This window comes from Haemaphysalis longicornis, unplaced genomic scaffold, assembly GCF_048455015.1.
Source record: "Haemaphysalis longicornis isolate Haplotype H1 unplaced genomic scaffold, Haemaphysalis longicornis Haplotype H1 scaffold_19, whole genome shotgun sequence".
NCBI classification, from domain to species: domain Eukaryota; kingdom Metazoa; phylum Arthropoda; class Arachnida; order Ixodida; family Ixodidae; genus Haemaphysalis; species Haemaphysalis longicornis.
The window spans coordinates 7,289,625-7,303,278 of NW_027526288.1; the positions used below are offsets into that span (position 1 = coordinate 7,289,625).

At 49.0% G+C, this 13,654-nt stretch overlaps 1 protein-coding gene and 2 non-coding genes across 3 annotated transcripts in view; 1 reads left to right on the forward strand and 2 right to left on the reverse strand.

Moving 5' to 3' along the window:
- The window catches only part of LOC144166792 (heparan sulfate glucosamine 3-O-sulfotransferase 6-like), a 92,011-nt gene that overhangs the window by 58,370 nt on the left and 19,987 nt on the right, over positions 1-13,654 (reverse strand). The window lies entirely within an intron of this gene.
- Trnaf-gaa (transfer RNA phenylalanine (anticodon GAA)) lies at positions 7,346-7,466 on the forward strand. Its single transcript has one exon. It is a non-coding gene; the product is annotated as a tRNA-Phe (tRNA).
- Positions 7,630-7,702, reverse strand: Trnaf-gaa (transfer RNA phenylalanine (anticodon GAA)). Its single transcript has one exon. It is a non-coding gene; the product is annotated as a tRNA-Phe (tRNA).

Consider the following 13,654-nt stretch of genomic DNA (forward strand, 5'->3'; position numbering starts at 1 on the left):
AGCGTTTGTCGTCGTCATGGCAACAGGCTGGCGGGATGGCGAACGCAGACGCCTCCGACGGCAGAGTTTTCAAACTGGCCTAATTTAAAAACGTTTGTCGTAGCGACTGCGCTGGTTTGCAAGCGTAGCGAGGCAGCCACATACCAAGCGCCTTAAAAATGTGTCCGTTCTATTCGCCCAAATTTGGCCGCCGCAGTTGTAAACAAGTAAGCAACGTTGTCCATGGGCTCAAGAAAATTCACGTGACTTCCTCCACACTTTTCGCAATGCATTGGGGTGCTAGGGGCCTCTCCTGAGTATTCTTTCCTCCATGGTGCGCGTTCATCCGGCCCGGGCAGATCGCGCGGTTACCTCCGAGCTGCGTAGCAGACGGCAGCGGCAGAACTTTCCATTCCCGCTTGCGACGAAAGCGAGCGAAAGCGACGGGAATTCTGTCGCGCAACCAAAATTTGTCCCGACCATTCGACAAAAACGATCGTCGCGCGACAAAGCGACGGAATTCCTGCCGCTCTCACTCGCTTTCGTCGCAAGTGCGAACGGGCCTTTATGCGCAATCTCAGCCCCACATAAAACAAGCTCTTGCTTGTCGCCTGAGCATACGGTTGATATCTGACTACGTTACACTGTGCTTGCCAGTGTATTTAAACGATGTCACTAGGTTTGAAACGTACGCGCTCGGCGTGCAGCTTTGTAGACGCAAGCGGTTTCACATACGCACGCTATTTTGCTGCTAATAGAGTTTTAGTACAGCGTTTGTGGCCTTTGCATACGCTAAACGCTAACTTTTGCGTCCCGCTACGTGACACCGCGATGGGAGTTTTAGTAGAGCGTCTCATCAGTTTTGCGTAGCGACACACTCATGCATACGGCGCCATCTGTCAAATGTTTTCCGAAATGTCTCGCCGGCTGATCTGCTAGCGGAGTGCCGGAGTGTTTGGACATTTTACGACTATCCAAACAAGTGCAAACAAACGCTTTCCCGTCAGTGTTGAATGCAACACATGGGTGCAGCTTGTCAGAACACGGGTTCTCGCTGATCGAGTGCAGCGTTGGTTTGCTCTTCGCCTTCACGTTCATCGCCGCTGATAAAGCGATCCGATCCGGCGCGTTTTGTGCACGGGTTCTGTGTCGGTTGAAAATGTCTTTTTTCACATGCCGCCGGTAGTAGGAATTACAACCACCGCAAAATAACACCCGGCACCAGCGGGGCCACATCTGAGACCGCGCTTTTTGGATAAACAGTGCGCGGTGCACCAAAGGGAACGAGCGCACGATTCTCCCCACGCGGCTGCGAGTTCGCCGCCGATACCAACTGCAGCCCTGCAGCTACGTACACCGCGAAAGGGCAAGGCCAGGCCGCACACATGCGGCCAGGTCATTCGTTCGCTTTTCCAGCCTGTGTCCATGGTGTCTACAGAGATGAAAAAGCCGAAAGAGCTGGCCCGTAGCAGACGGCAGTCTGTGGGAGCGCAATAGCGGAAGTACGTCACCGCTGAGGAGCGGAGCATCATGGGAGGGGAGGCCAACAGCGAAGAAACAGTTGAAAGGAGGAGGAAATACGGCGCAACGATAATTCGCGGTTGTTGATTTACGATTTCTCAGCTAATACTCATCGCTTTAACAAAATTCTTGCAGGGGGAGATTGCTAATACATTGCTTTATTTGGTTACATGTACATCCATGCATCGGCGGAAGGCATTTCAGGACCCCTTTAAAGTGTGCGAAACGCAACCGAGCAGCCAGCGGAGGACCTCGCGCAATCGCCATTCCCTGGATATTTTGTGAATAAACAACATCCAAACACGTCGCAAGTTTGTGTTGGCCGCTTCCGCACTGCCGGCGTTTTCCGCCGTCCTGAGGACCAACCGAGACCAAACAGTATATGCTGCTACGGTGAGAGTTCTCCATGAACACCGTGGATTTCTCTTTTTTCCCTGATGGCATAGATTTGTGTTTTTTCTCTCTCTCTCTCTCTCTTTCTTTCTTTTTCCTGTTGGCCTGGTGACTAGATACTTTTTTTTTTTGCATGGCCGAGGCAGCGATGTACAGCCATGAACGAATGAAACGTGACCACGAATATATGAACCGGAACACACAAATAGCGCGATTTCCTTCCATGCAAGTCAAAATGACGCGTGGCTTAGTTACAGTGGCAAAGTAGGGAAATGTGACTTTCCAAATGTATACCAATAGCGCGCCGTTACTAGACCTGCATGAACAGTGTGTTTTCAATTTCGCGTGTTCAGGTTCATATTTTCGTGTTCATGGCTGTACATCTCTGCCTCGTCCTTCCTTGTCAAAACATTCCCACTGCTCCCCCTTCAGTACCGCGTAATACTGCCGCAACACGACGCAGCGGCGTAATCAAAAGGGCGTACTTTAGCCGCTGAGTCACCCTCTTGTCCTCTCCAGAAGATGTGCGACCTGCTCCTTCTCTCGGTAGTGCGGAAACATCTTTTCCGCGACCACCCGTTCACTGTCAGCGGCTTGGCGGCTCGCTCACAACATCGCTGACATCGGCTTCGCCGAAAAGCGCCCGCCGGGAACCAACGCCTCCCAGCTGCTGCCGTCGCGATGCGTGGTGGGACGGAAGCCATCACCCGTCTGCCTTTCGGAAGCCGCTCGCAAGACCCCCGATATCACCAATGAAACGCGAAGGCCTGAATAACGTTGTAAAAGTGATCGGCATGGTGTATATAGCTCTCGATTTGTGGATTCATGTTTAAGTGAGCCCTCCCCCCTTCCCTTTCCCGCAGCCAACAGGATTGAGCTTCCAAGAACTCCACTAAAAGGCGTAATGAAGTATTAAGGAACGGGGAGCAAGTGGGCTGGTTGGTGCATGTTTAAAAATGTAAGAAACAGCGCTAAAGGACAGGACGTAGATTTGTCGTCTAATCTACGTCCTCTAATCTACGTCCTGTCCTTTAGCGCTGAAGTATTAAACTGGATGATTAAATGCTTCAGGATACCCAGAAGCCGAAGCTAAGTCAACTCTCGATAATCGGAGTAACGAGACCGTGTCTGGTAATGTGAACAATTGGCATCAAAAAAGCGATGTTTGAAAGTCGTTTCGTTCATTGTACGTTAAAGGTATATACGCTGAACTGGAATACTCCGCGTCCAGTCTCAAGGAAAGCATCAGACACAAAAAGAGCACCTCGATGGAAAGAATTTGCCATGAAATATTTTCACGTCCCTTATATGCCCCATTTTTTTTACTTGCGATAGAATGCCCGTTGGCATAAAATAACTTATTTACAAATATACATGGGCACCCGTCTCTCGAAGGAGGTCATAGTGCTACACCGTGTCGATCGCGTCAAGCTCGGGAGTACCAGGCTTTCTGACACACAGAACAAATGGCGTTCGTGAACAATAGCGGTTTTGAAAGCACCCACAGTTTTTCTCTCTTTTTTTTTTTTGCTCGCTTCACTACTGCTGCGTCACTAGTGAATGCATCCTATATATATAGGACATTTTCATAACACGTTTTCTAAGTAGATAATTAGTGCATTTTAAAAATTGCTTCGCCACAATAAAAACAATGATAGACAGAGTGCAAGCTTGGCTCACTAAGGAGACTACTTTGTCCCAATAACAATAAGATAATTAGTGCATTTTAAAAATTGCTTCGCCACAATAAAAACAATGATAGACAGAGTGCAAGCTTGGCTCACTAAGGAGACTACTTTGTCCCAATAACAATAAGATAATTAGTGCATTTTAAAAATTGCTTCGCCACAATAAAAACAATGATAGACAGAGTGCAAGCTTGGCTCACTAAGGAGACTACTTTGTCCCAATAACAATAAGATAATTAGTGCATTTTAAAAATTGCTTCGCCACAATAAAAACAATGATAGACAGAGTGCAAGCTTGGCTCACTAAGGAGACTACTTTGTCCCAATAACAATAAGATAATTAGTGCATTTTAAAAATTGCTTCGCCACAATAAAAACAATGATAGACAGAGTGCAAGCTTGGCTCACTAAGGAGACTACTTTGTCCCAATAACAATAAGATAATTAGTGCATTTTAAAAATTGCTTCGCCACAATAAAAACAATGATAGACAGAGTGCAAGCTTGGCTCACTAAGGAGGCTACTTTGTCCCGATAACAATAAGATAATTAGTGCATTTTAAAAATTGTTTCACCACATTAAAAAAAAATGATAGACAGAGTGCAAGCTTGGCTCACTAAGGAGACTACTTTGTCCCTATAACAATAGTGCCAGTTTTGTCCCAAACCCCGAGCAAACACCGAGGACATAAAATAAAACACATGAAGTTGCGGTCACTTCCGAACCATGCACTTTCCGGCGATTTCTCCGTATGACGTCACAGAATCTTGTTTGTGCGATTGGTGGACGCTCACCTAAGGCACCGCCAAGAAAAGTGACTGGGAGATTGTAAACGGGCCTCTAGCTGCTTCCTTTTGGTCGTACCACGTGAATGCTAACGTGCACTTAACACACTGGCAACCATTGTGTTTTTAGTGCTGCTCTCTATCGCGTCACGGCTGCCCATATTACGCGACTGTAGAGGGAAATTTCAGTAGTTTTTTTTACATACGTATTTCTTTGTTTTAGAGAAAAAAAATTCACCATCTCCCCGTAGGGGAACAATCAGTAGTATGCGAGGCAGCCATGGGGTCTACTCAAGTTCCCATTAGTTTTCAGTTCGATCGCGGCGTTGCGGGAGGAAAATGAGGGGAGCGAAGCGCGCGCGCGCGTCATTTATACCGCGGAGCTACAGTGGCGCCACCAGCGGAGTATGCAGCGGCTACCGCCGCGTCTCTAACCCTAAGCTGCTTCGCATTATCGCGCGCGGAGCCGCAGGTGTTGCCAGTCGTTGCGCAATCCCGGAGAGGAGAGGAGAGGAGGAATGCCGGAGAGGAGAGGAGCGTCGGAGAGGAGAGGAGGAATGCCTCGCATACTACCAACCCTTTCCAGTTGGTGTTGATACTACTCAGGGTTCCCCTACGGGAAGATGACGACGGTGGTTGAACGCGAAGCTATATCGTGATGGATTCTTTGGTTGGCCGATCCCTAGGGGCATCCTGCCACAATCATCATCAGCCGTGCCTGGCCAGGCATGCGCAGTAGGGGTGTGGACGCCGCACAACGGCGCCCACACAACGGTGGAGGTAACAGTCTCGACCATAAGCTTCTTCGCATCTAAAAGCACCTTTCCATGCATTGGAGGTGAGTGAATTTGTAACGAACGAAGTTATACATTGTCGTTATGTCCCCTTTAATTTACGTTTCCCCGTGATACATCGCGCGTGCCAGCCAGCCGTGTAAGCGTGCGGTTCCACATTTTGAAGTCCCGGAACAACCACTCTGTGGGCGTAGGCGAGTCGACAGAGCCACGACTCGGCCTAGCGAACGAGACACGCCGCAGGTGTTGCCGTCGTAGACTTCCTCGACAAAACCGACAACGCCGCCGGAGCGAGCGTCTCTCCACAGGTCGCGTCGCAGAATACGGAAATAGCGCGAAAGTCGTCAAACAATCCTCGCGGGCCTGTCAGTGCCGCCGAATATGCGGCTACCGCTGCTGGGAAACGCCGAGAGACGAACAAACTTGGAAGCCTGAACGGCAAAACAGGAAAAGACGAGAGGAAACAGCGCAAACCGGTAAATACGACTCATAAAAGAAAAAGGTGTTCTGGAAGCCGGTGATTGACGTCCGCTGTCGCGGCCACGTCGGCCCGATCACTTCCGCGTGAGTGACACCACGGCAGCCGAAAACACCCTCCTCCTCCTCTAAAGCCTAGTTGCATGCCGCGCTCTCCCTACACTACCGACTCGAAACCTGTAGTTGTCCTCAAACCCGGGTCACGTGGACGACGAGGGGCCCGAAGCCCGGCCGTTTGGTGTTGTTTACTTGGTCGTTTGCCAGTCAGAAACGCGGTTTGCAGAGTCCGTGCGGGGCTTGGCACAAGGCGCCGCCGTGAGCGGGCATTTATATCTTGGTTGGGCTCTATTCTGCTTTTTTTTTATTTTTTGTGGGAATTTTGGGTGCGTGTCAAGCTGGTTCCTATCACACCTGCTCGCTCCTGGCACGCGGTTGACGCATTTCACCATTTCTTTCCCTCCCCCAAATTGTCTTGGCCGATATTTATTTGCATCGACAAGAGCGCGTGAAATGGGCGGTAACGAATCGGAGTTGCTGAGTTGTGGGTAAAAAAAAGCCAAAAGGAAGCGTGTCGTAAACGAGGTACTCCGCGCAGGTGCGCGGTGGCTGTGAAATCAAGTCGAATTCAAAATTCAAATCGGTGTTTTACGCGCCCAAGCTACAGGCGAGATATGAGACGCAGCGTATACCAGCAGCTTCGATCGCACGTTGTAGGGCGATTATAAAATCGTGTAATTGACGAGTGCTAAACCCCAGACATGTACATTGCAAAATCAGTGGCCCGTATTATTTTGTGTTTCATTTACGCTGACGTTTCCGCTATCTTCGTACGAAAACGTTTTGGAGTATATTCGAATTGTCGACGTGGCAGCGGTACGTGATTAGTTCGTAATATGTTGCAAGTGAAGAATCACCGAGCAAAATGTTGAAGACGAAATTTTGCAATATTTCAAACAATATTCCAGAATTTCAAGAATATTTTAATCTACAAGATGTTTTAAAGGCTCCTGAAATGCTGCTCACCCAAAACTTTCGAATTCATTAACTGCTAAACCAAGTATGAATTATTAAATCTTAGAAAAATCACCGATGTTTTTGCGCTGTGACAAATATCCACAAGTAACATTTGTGGCAGCTGCCAAGGCGGGGAACCCTTCACAAGGCCAAATAAACAACGTTGCGGCTTTGAACCACCTGACGTTTCGTAACTTTTGAATAGAGCGGCGTACGCTAAAAGAAATACCGCTGTGCACAGGATTTCGTGCAGTGGCACACGGAGTTTCATTGTCTCTTTTACGATTCACATCCGTTGCTCTGAATTTGAGTGGACTACCGCATCGTTGCGTTTACAAGCAGCCTCCCGAATCCTTAGCAGAACGATTTTTTTAATCTCACATTTTAAAGGGAAAGTGCTGCCAATTAAACTTCCCTCCACCTTTAAGCATTCTGGGTTAACAAAAAATGGGGCGCTTACTACCGAAATAATACTGTTTTTTTTTGCTACCTTTTTACGTTATGCGCGTATAATACACTCTCTAAACTACGCGTTCGAGATTTTTTAAGAGGTAACCGCACGAAGCGATCTTGGCAAGCGACGCGATAAGCGTAGCTCTTTGAGTGCAGCGATATAGTAGTGTAGGCGACAAGCGACAAGATAGGACTGCCTCGGACACCAACAGTCCGTGACTTTTAAAGCACTGTTCACCGCGCCGAAATAGCTCAGTTTTTTTTTTTTTTTTTTTTTTTTTTGGGGGGGGGGGGGGGGGGGGGGGGGGGAGAGCGTTAGACTGAAGATCTAAAGGTCCCTGGTTCGATCCCGGGTTTCGGCAGCGCTTTTATTTTTTCTGTTGGAGTAGCGCCTTCGAGCGATGTGTTTAAGTGTGGAATTACTGGTGAATAGCGCATTCTTTTTAGTCGCTTGCCAGACTACCATAAAACACTCCTATTTGAAGATACCACACCACTTCCTCAAAAGAAAAAGAAAAAAAAAACTGCCGAAACCCGGGATCGAACCAGGGACCTTTAGATCTTCAGTCTAACGCTCTCCCAACTGAGCTATTTCGGCCCGACGTTCGTGGCGCCTCTAAGCGTTGGTATCAAGGGCGTCGGCGCCGCTGGCGCTCCACATCGAGCGCGTTGATGGCGTCATTCCCTGACGTCACAGCGCCGCCGGCCACAGCACGCGCCGGCCGGCGCCGCGCTTCCAGGCGCTGTTCCAAACACAAGTGGTTTTACAAGCGTGTCCGCGTACGGCTTCGCTCGAGCTCTCGAGCCAACTAGGGGGCTCTAATCATTGGCCTTCAACCCCGTTCGGGGAATTTAATTGTACCTTCCTGGAAAGTTATTCACCCTTATCTGTCAAGACCTCGCCTGTGCTAAAAGCCCGGATACAGTTAATGAACACTGTTGTGGCTATGCAACGTTCATGTCCACTGTTTCTCCTCAGCGTTTCTTCTTTTTGTCCCTGTTACTGTTTCGCTCGTAATCGCGTCCAATTGTGTTCGTTGCCAAGCGTCACGAACGGGTGACCGTTGGTGTCTACGGCCCGTTGGCCAATGCGCAAGGGTCGAGAAAATGTGGCATTCCTATCAAACTACGCAGTTGACTTGTTTCCTGAAGCACACGTCAGAGCTCGAAGTCGTTTTATGAGAGATATAAAGTATGTGTGCGCGTGTTCACTACATCATTTAAGCCGCTTTGTCTTCTGGAATAAGGTTTGGTTCGGCATCCCTCGTCTCATGCCTCATTTTTCCCGTACACAGCGCTCATGGCCGTTCGTGCCCCTCCAAGCGCAGAGGAAGGTGGTGTCGCCCACAGTACCGACAGGAAAAAATTTAGCACGTGCAGAAGCACCGCCCCAGAACATTTCATCCACTGACTATATATATTTCGCATTCCTTCAGGTCATAATTCTTAAATTTTTTAACATTTTTTTTCTTCTCCGTCGGCTCTCTGCTAACTCGTCCCAGTATTTGCTAAGCTGTTCTCGCGAGGATAGACAGCAGCTGTGTGTCGAACCTTTTTCTCCACCTTTTTAAACGAAACAATCTCTCTCCGGAGTCCATGGGCAGTATTGTGTGCGTTTCAAAAGTGTCCGTTTTGAGCAAGCCCTGATTGGCTAATAGCGAACACCCGGATGTGACGCCACGCAAGCACGGCGGAGTTATGAGCCGCGGCTTCTCGGAACAGACGATTCGTAGCAGACGATTTTTCGTCGCCTTGTTGTTGGTTCGCTGGCGGATCAATGAACACATAAAAGATAGTTTAAAATAGGTTTAGTCGATTAATATGTGTTTACAAGAACAGTTGCACGAAAGTCAACCCAAAGCCGGCCTACAACTGGAAGTACGTCACAATAAAACGTTTTCTAAACGGACAAACGCGAGAATACCGCCCCTGGTCGGCATACGTCCATGATCCCCGACAGTAGTTAGCGCACACATGGAGCACTCTGTCACTTCGCCGATTATATATTCAGCAGCTGGAGACAGCCATAAATGGTCGGTCACCAGCTGTGCCTGGAAACGGAGGAGTAGCCCCTGCGACGTGAGCTCCAAACCGCGAAGGGCACCCAGACACCGTCTGCAAATTGCCGCATAAGACCGAAACGTTTGACCCCGCACTAGGTTCGACAGTGATCACTTCGAAGACGTTCGTTTGTTTGTTTACTTCACTTGCGCGTAAAGCGCAAAGGCGGGAGACTTCTTTTCTTTTTTTTTTTTTCTTCCGTCACGCGCTTTGGACTAGACCGGCGGTCGGGAGGCACCGTGGGTGCCTAATTGCAGTCTCCCCTCCGCAAATTCCCTGTTTATGTTTTTCTTCCCGTGGGAAACTCGAGCCGCGAAGGGATCCGATATCCTCCTGGGAGCTTTCAGTGGGGTGCCGCCAACTGCCGACTCCATTGCGCCTTCTCAACTCCAGGCCGTAATTGACAAGGGCCCTCTCCATGTACGCTGTTGGAGCCCGGCAATTATACGGACAGCGGGGAGCGACCCCCGATCACGGCCAAAGCGCTGGTGCTCCCGCAATCGTCGTGCACCAAATCGGCGCACCGGCACGGCACGTGAGAAAGTTGAGAAGCTCGCACGCGCGTGTTTGGAGGTCATCGCAATGTATTGCGACTTCCAGTCTACGGGGACCACTTAGTGAGAAAGAAAGGGGCTAAGGAGATATCTCGCACTGTCAAGAACGTACATACCCGTTAGGATGGCAGCAGTCGATTAATAACGCGTGAAGTGCCAAAAGCGGGGAAACCCGTATGGCCGCGATGTTTATTGTGCTGCTAGGTGACGTCACAGATCGTGAATGTTGAAACGAGAGCGGTGGAGCTTGTTTATGCGCTTTCATGAAAAAAAAAAAAAATGCCAGGACGCTTTAACTGAACATGTCTTTCGAAGGACCCGAACCGGCGGCTTAGTAAGCGAAACAGGCTGCGTCACAGCAGTATTTATTCTCATTTTAATTGCAGTGAGGTGCTTCGCCATGACAAATAATTATGAACGCGGACGAGTGGAATGTGGAACGTCGACGACACGTCCGCTGGTCGCGCTGCCAGCGGACGTATATGCGACAAACCGCGGCCAAAAAAAAAAAAAGATTGTTGGATGCAGCTAAGCCACCAAGCTGGCCATCTGTTTTACTCGTGGCTTACCGTCATAACCTTTAGAGTTCACGCTTTCTGCAGTTTCTCCTAGGGGGCACCACCTAACAGCTTGGTCTGTTGGAGAACAAAGAGCTTAAAGGGGCCCTGACACAAATTAGAAACTCTCACCGACCACGAGTGTTTATAAAACGAAAAAAGACATTTCGGCTCCCGTACGGGCTCCAGTACGGGAGCCTTGTTCACAGTCCTGCAACACTTTTTTTAGGCTTTTTTTTTTTTCGAAATCTTAAATGCTTCCTGAACGTAGTAAACCAACACATTCAGTACTTAGATCAGGGGGTCGCGAAGCACCTCAGCCAAACATTACTGCTCTTAGAAATTTTCTCAAATATGTTTCTCTCTTTCCTGGTCTTGCCGTTCTTCGACCGCTGGAATTACGTCATTATAGCGGAGTAGCGGCTATTGGCTGGCTTTATTTCCGCTGCAGAATGAACGCATTTTATAGCCACTTTAAGGAGAAATACACAAAAGCAAAGCAGAAACGGAATCTGTATCTGCTGCGATGAGCAAATCACGCAGTGCCGCTCCATGCTGGCGATAACTACAGCTTTTTCACGGCGCTTCCAGACGTTAAGGAAAGAGTGAAAGCGTTTATTGGAAGTGTTGCAGAGTACCTTTAAATGTACGCAGGAATAATCAAAATACGCACCCCCCTCCCCCCCCCCCCCCCCCCCCTGACTAGAGCACTCTTCCACTCCCTCTCTCCTCATGTTGTCCTCTCTCCGCAGCTGCTGTTTTCCGACTACAACGGGACATGTGTAACTAAATGGCTTTATTGAAAATCTCTCCTAATTCGGACGTTTCTTAATCACCACTGCACTTAATTCAGCGAAGATCATACCCACTTGCAACAAAGTATCGCTTACAACGAAGCAAGTTTTCTGTCCCCAGGCCTTCGTCTAACGATGCTTTGCGTACTATATCGCTAAGCCTTTCGCTTAGACTCGTATTATCGCTTACGTCGTTAAAAAACTTTGAAACGAGGTCAAGTAGCGCGGGCAAAGTTGAAACCTCGCCGCTGACCCAAAAAGATGCGCGATCAACCTCGCGGCTTCAAAGACAGCAATTATTTTGGGTGAAGGGTCATGCACGGCTCCTTTCTTTTCTTCACGTTTTTACTTCCTGCAGAGCCTCAATGCGCTGAAGACCATTAGACCTATTTCCTGGCAATATTATCAGCGCTCCAACCACGGCTGCAGCAACGGAAGTTTCGTGACCAGAGCAACCCCCGAGCTCACGCAAACTTCTGAGCGCCTCGCGGTGCAGCCGACTTACCGGAACAGCGTAAGCGGCTCTGAAGACCGGCTTCCTGTTGTTGTCTCGTCAGTGGTTAGAACGAAATAAGTTAAAGCGACGCCAGCAGCGAATGGCTCGTAACCTTTGTTGAAACGTTTCTGACGCGCTATTGTTCCTGCTCGGCGACCCGTGTTGTTGACGAACGCATTGCCGTTGCTGTCAAGCGCCTAACGACTTCGCTCATGCGTTCTTATTCATATATGACGCTCTCCGGGTGGCTAACTGTGAGGTAGAACGGTGTCGGAACGCGGAAAGAGCTATTCTGCCGCAACGACAACCTTAGCGGCTCCGATTGATGTACGAGCTGAACTTTTCGCAATCGGGCCGTCGGCGTGTCAGAGTGTCTGCGTCTCGTCATCGGTGATCGAACTCTCGACCCCGGCGGCACAACCGGTTGCAAATATGGAGGCGAAGTCGGCAATCACTTGTAGTGCCACCTTCTTCCTGAAGGTCTTGGAATAGAATTTAGCGACGGTCGGTAATACGCTATAAGACGCTTTTGAGTTTGCGAAGGCGCCGAAATGAATTTTTGCGTGTTCATACCGAATTTGCGGAATATTTTGTGGCGTATTGAGAGCACGTAACAATTTTTTTCTCTGAGAGTAAATGCCGCTGCTGAAACAGGGGTGACCAAATGAGGGGTGACCCTCCCCACCCTCCATCCCCCTTCCCCCACTAGCGGCCTTATCATGGCCGCTAGCGCGATACGAAAAATATATGAAAACGCGCCTCAAAAACCTAATTTCTTTGGCTTCCTAGCGTCGATTTCCGAGCTCCTTTTACAGCCCACGAAGTACTCACGACCGCCCGCAATTGCCACTGCAAATAAAGGGGTACGCACGCGCCGTAGAAGTAACTCCAAATATGGATCACCTCGTTTGGGAGGGGAGAACCTTAAAGGAGCCATGAAGAGAAAATACAACTTCGCTTAATTTGAAAGAACTAGGATTCAGTATCTCACTCAGCTCGATTACAGCCACAAAAGATGTTTTTAACAAAAAAAAAAAGCAAGAAGTATTTAAAAACTTTCAAATTTTGCGCCACAGTGACGTGTTATGAGCAAGAATGACGTCACACGGGCCAACGATAAAACATAATTTTCAGTGCGTTCACTGCACGTTAGCATTCAAGTGATGCGGTCAAATGGAACTAGAGGCCCCATTACAGACGCCCAGTCATGTGTCGTCGCGACAGGTCAGTTAGGCGGCCGCCAATCGCACAAACAAGGTTCCGTGACGTCATAAAAAAGTTGCGGGAAATTGGCTAGGGGGTCGCGACTGGTTCACACGTTTTCTCTAATATCTCCGTTATTTGTTCGAAGATTGCGATGACATTGGTATAATTGTTATCGGGACTAAGCAGTCTTTCTAATCAACCCAACTTGTATTTTGTCTTCATGGCCCCTTTAAGGCGATTCGGGACAAGAATTGAGCCGTGATGGTGAGGTTTTACGACGACTGTGCAGCCTGGGACTGACGACAGAGATGCTCTTTCCTGTGAAACTTCACCTGGGAGGCTTTCACAGTGAACCAAACCCCTCCCACCTCCCCTTCCCAACTCGGGCTCCTCGCATCACCCGCTCAATTAATTATTCTACTATAGTAGTACAGTTCCCCGGGGGAGACTATATGATTGCATCAGAAGAACGAGCTCTGTGCACTTAGTTAGCGGAACTATGACCGTAGAAGCTAAGCTAGTCCTGTTACGTATCAGCATACCTCAAAGCAGACAAGCCTTTACACGTTTCACCACGCCAAGGCGCATAGACACATGTCGAGGCGACCGGAAGAAGCTCCTGCGCATGCGCGCCGGCTCGCGGCGGGGGAATCCCCGCGCTTTTCGGACATAGGTGGGAGTTCTGCTATGTGTTCTTACTTGACTGCAGCTTGAGTTCTCCTGTGCTGTCTGCAAGCTTTTGACAATTGGATTTACGCCTGAAAATGGTGCAGACAAGCTGCATTTCGGGTCGAACTCCACCGCTATTTGTGCTTTGTTAACCGTTGTCGTCGGAACCATGTTTGCCGCAACCTTGTTACGCTATTCATCGCGCGTCATGGA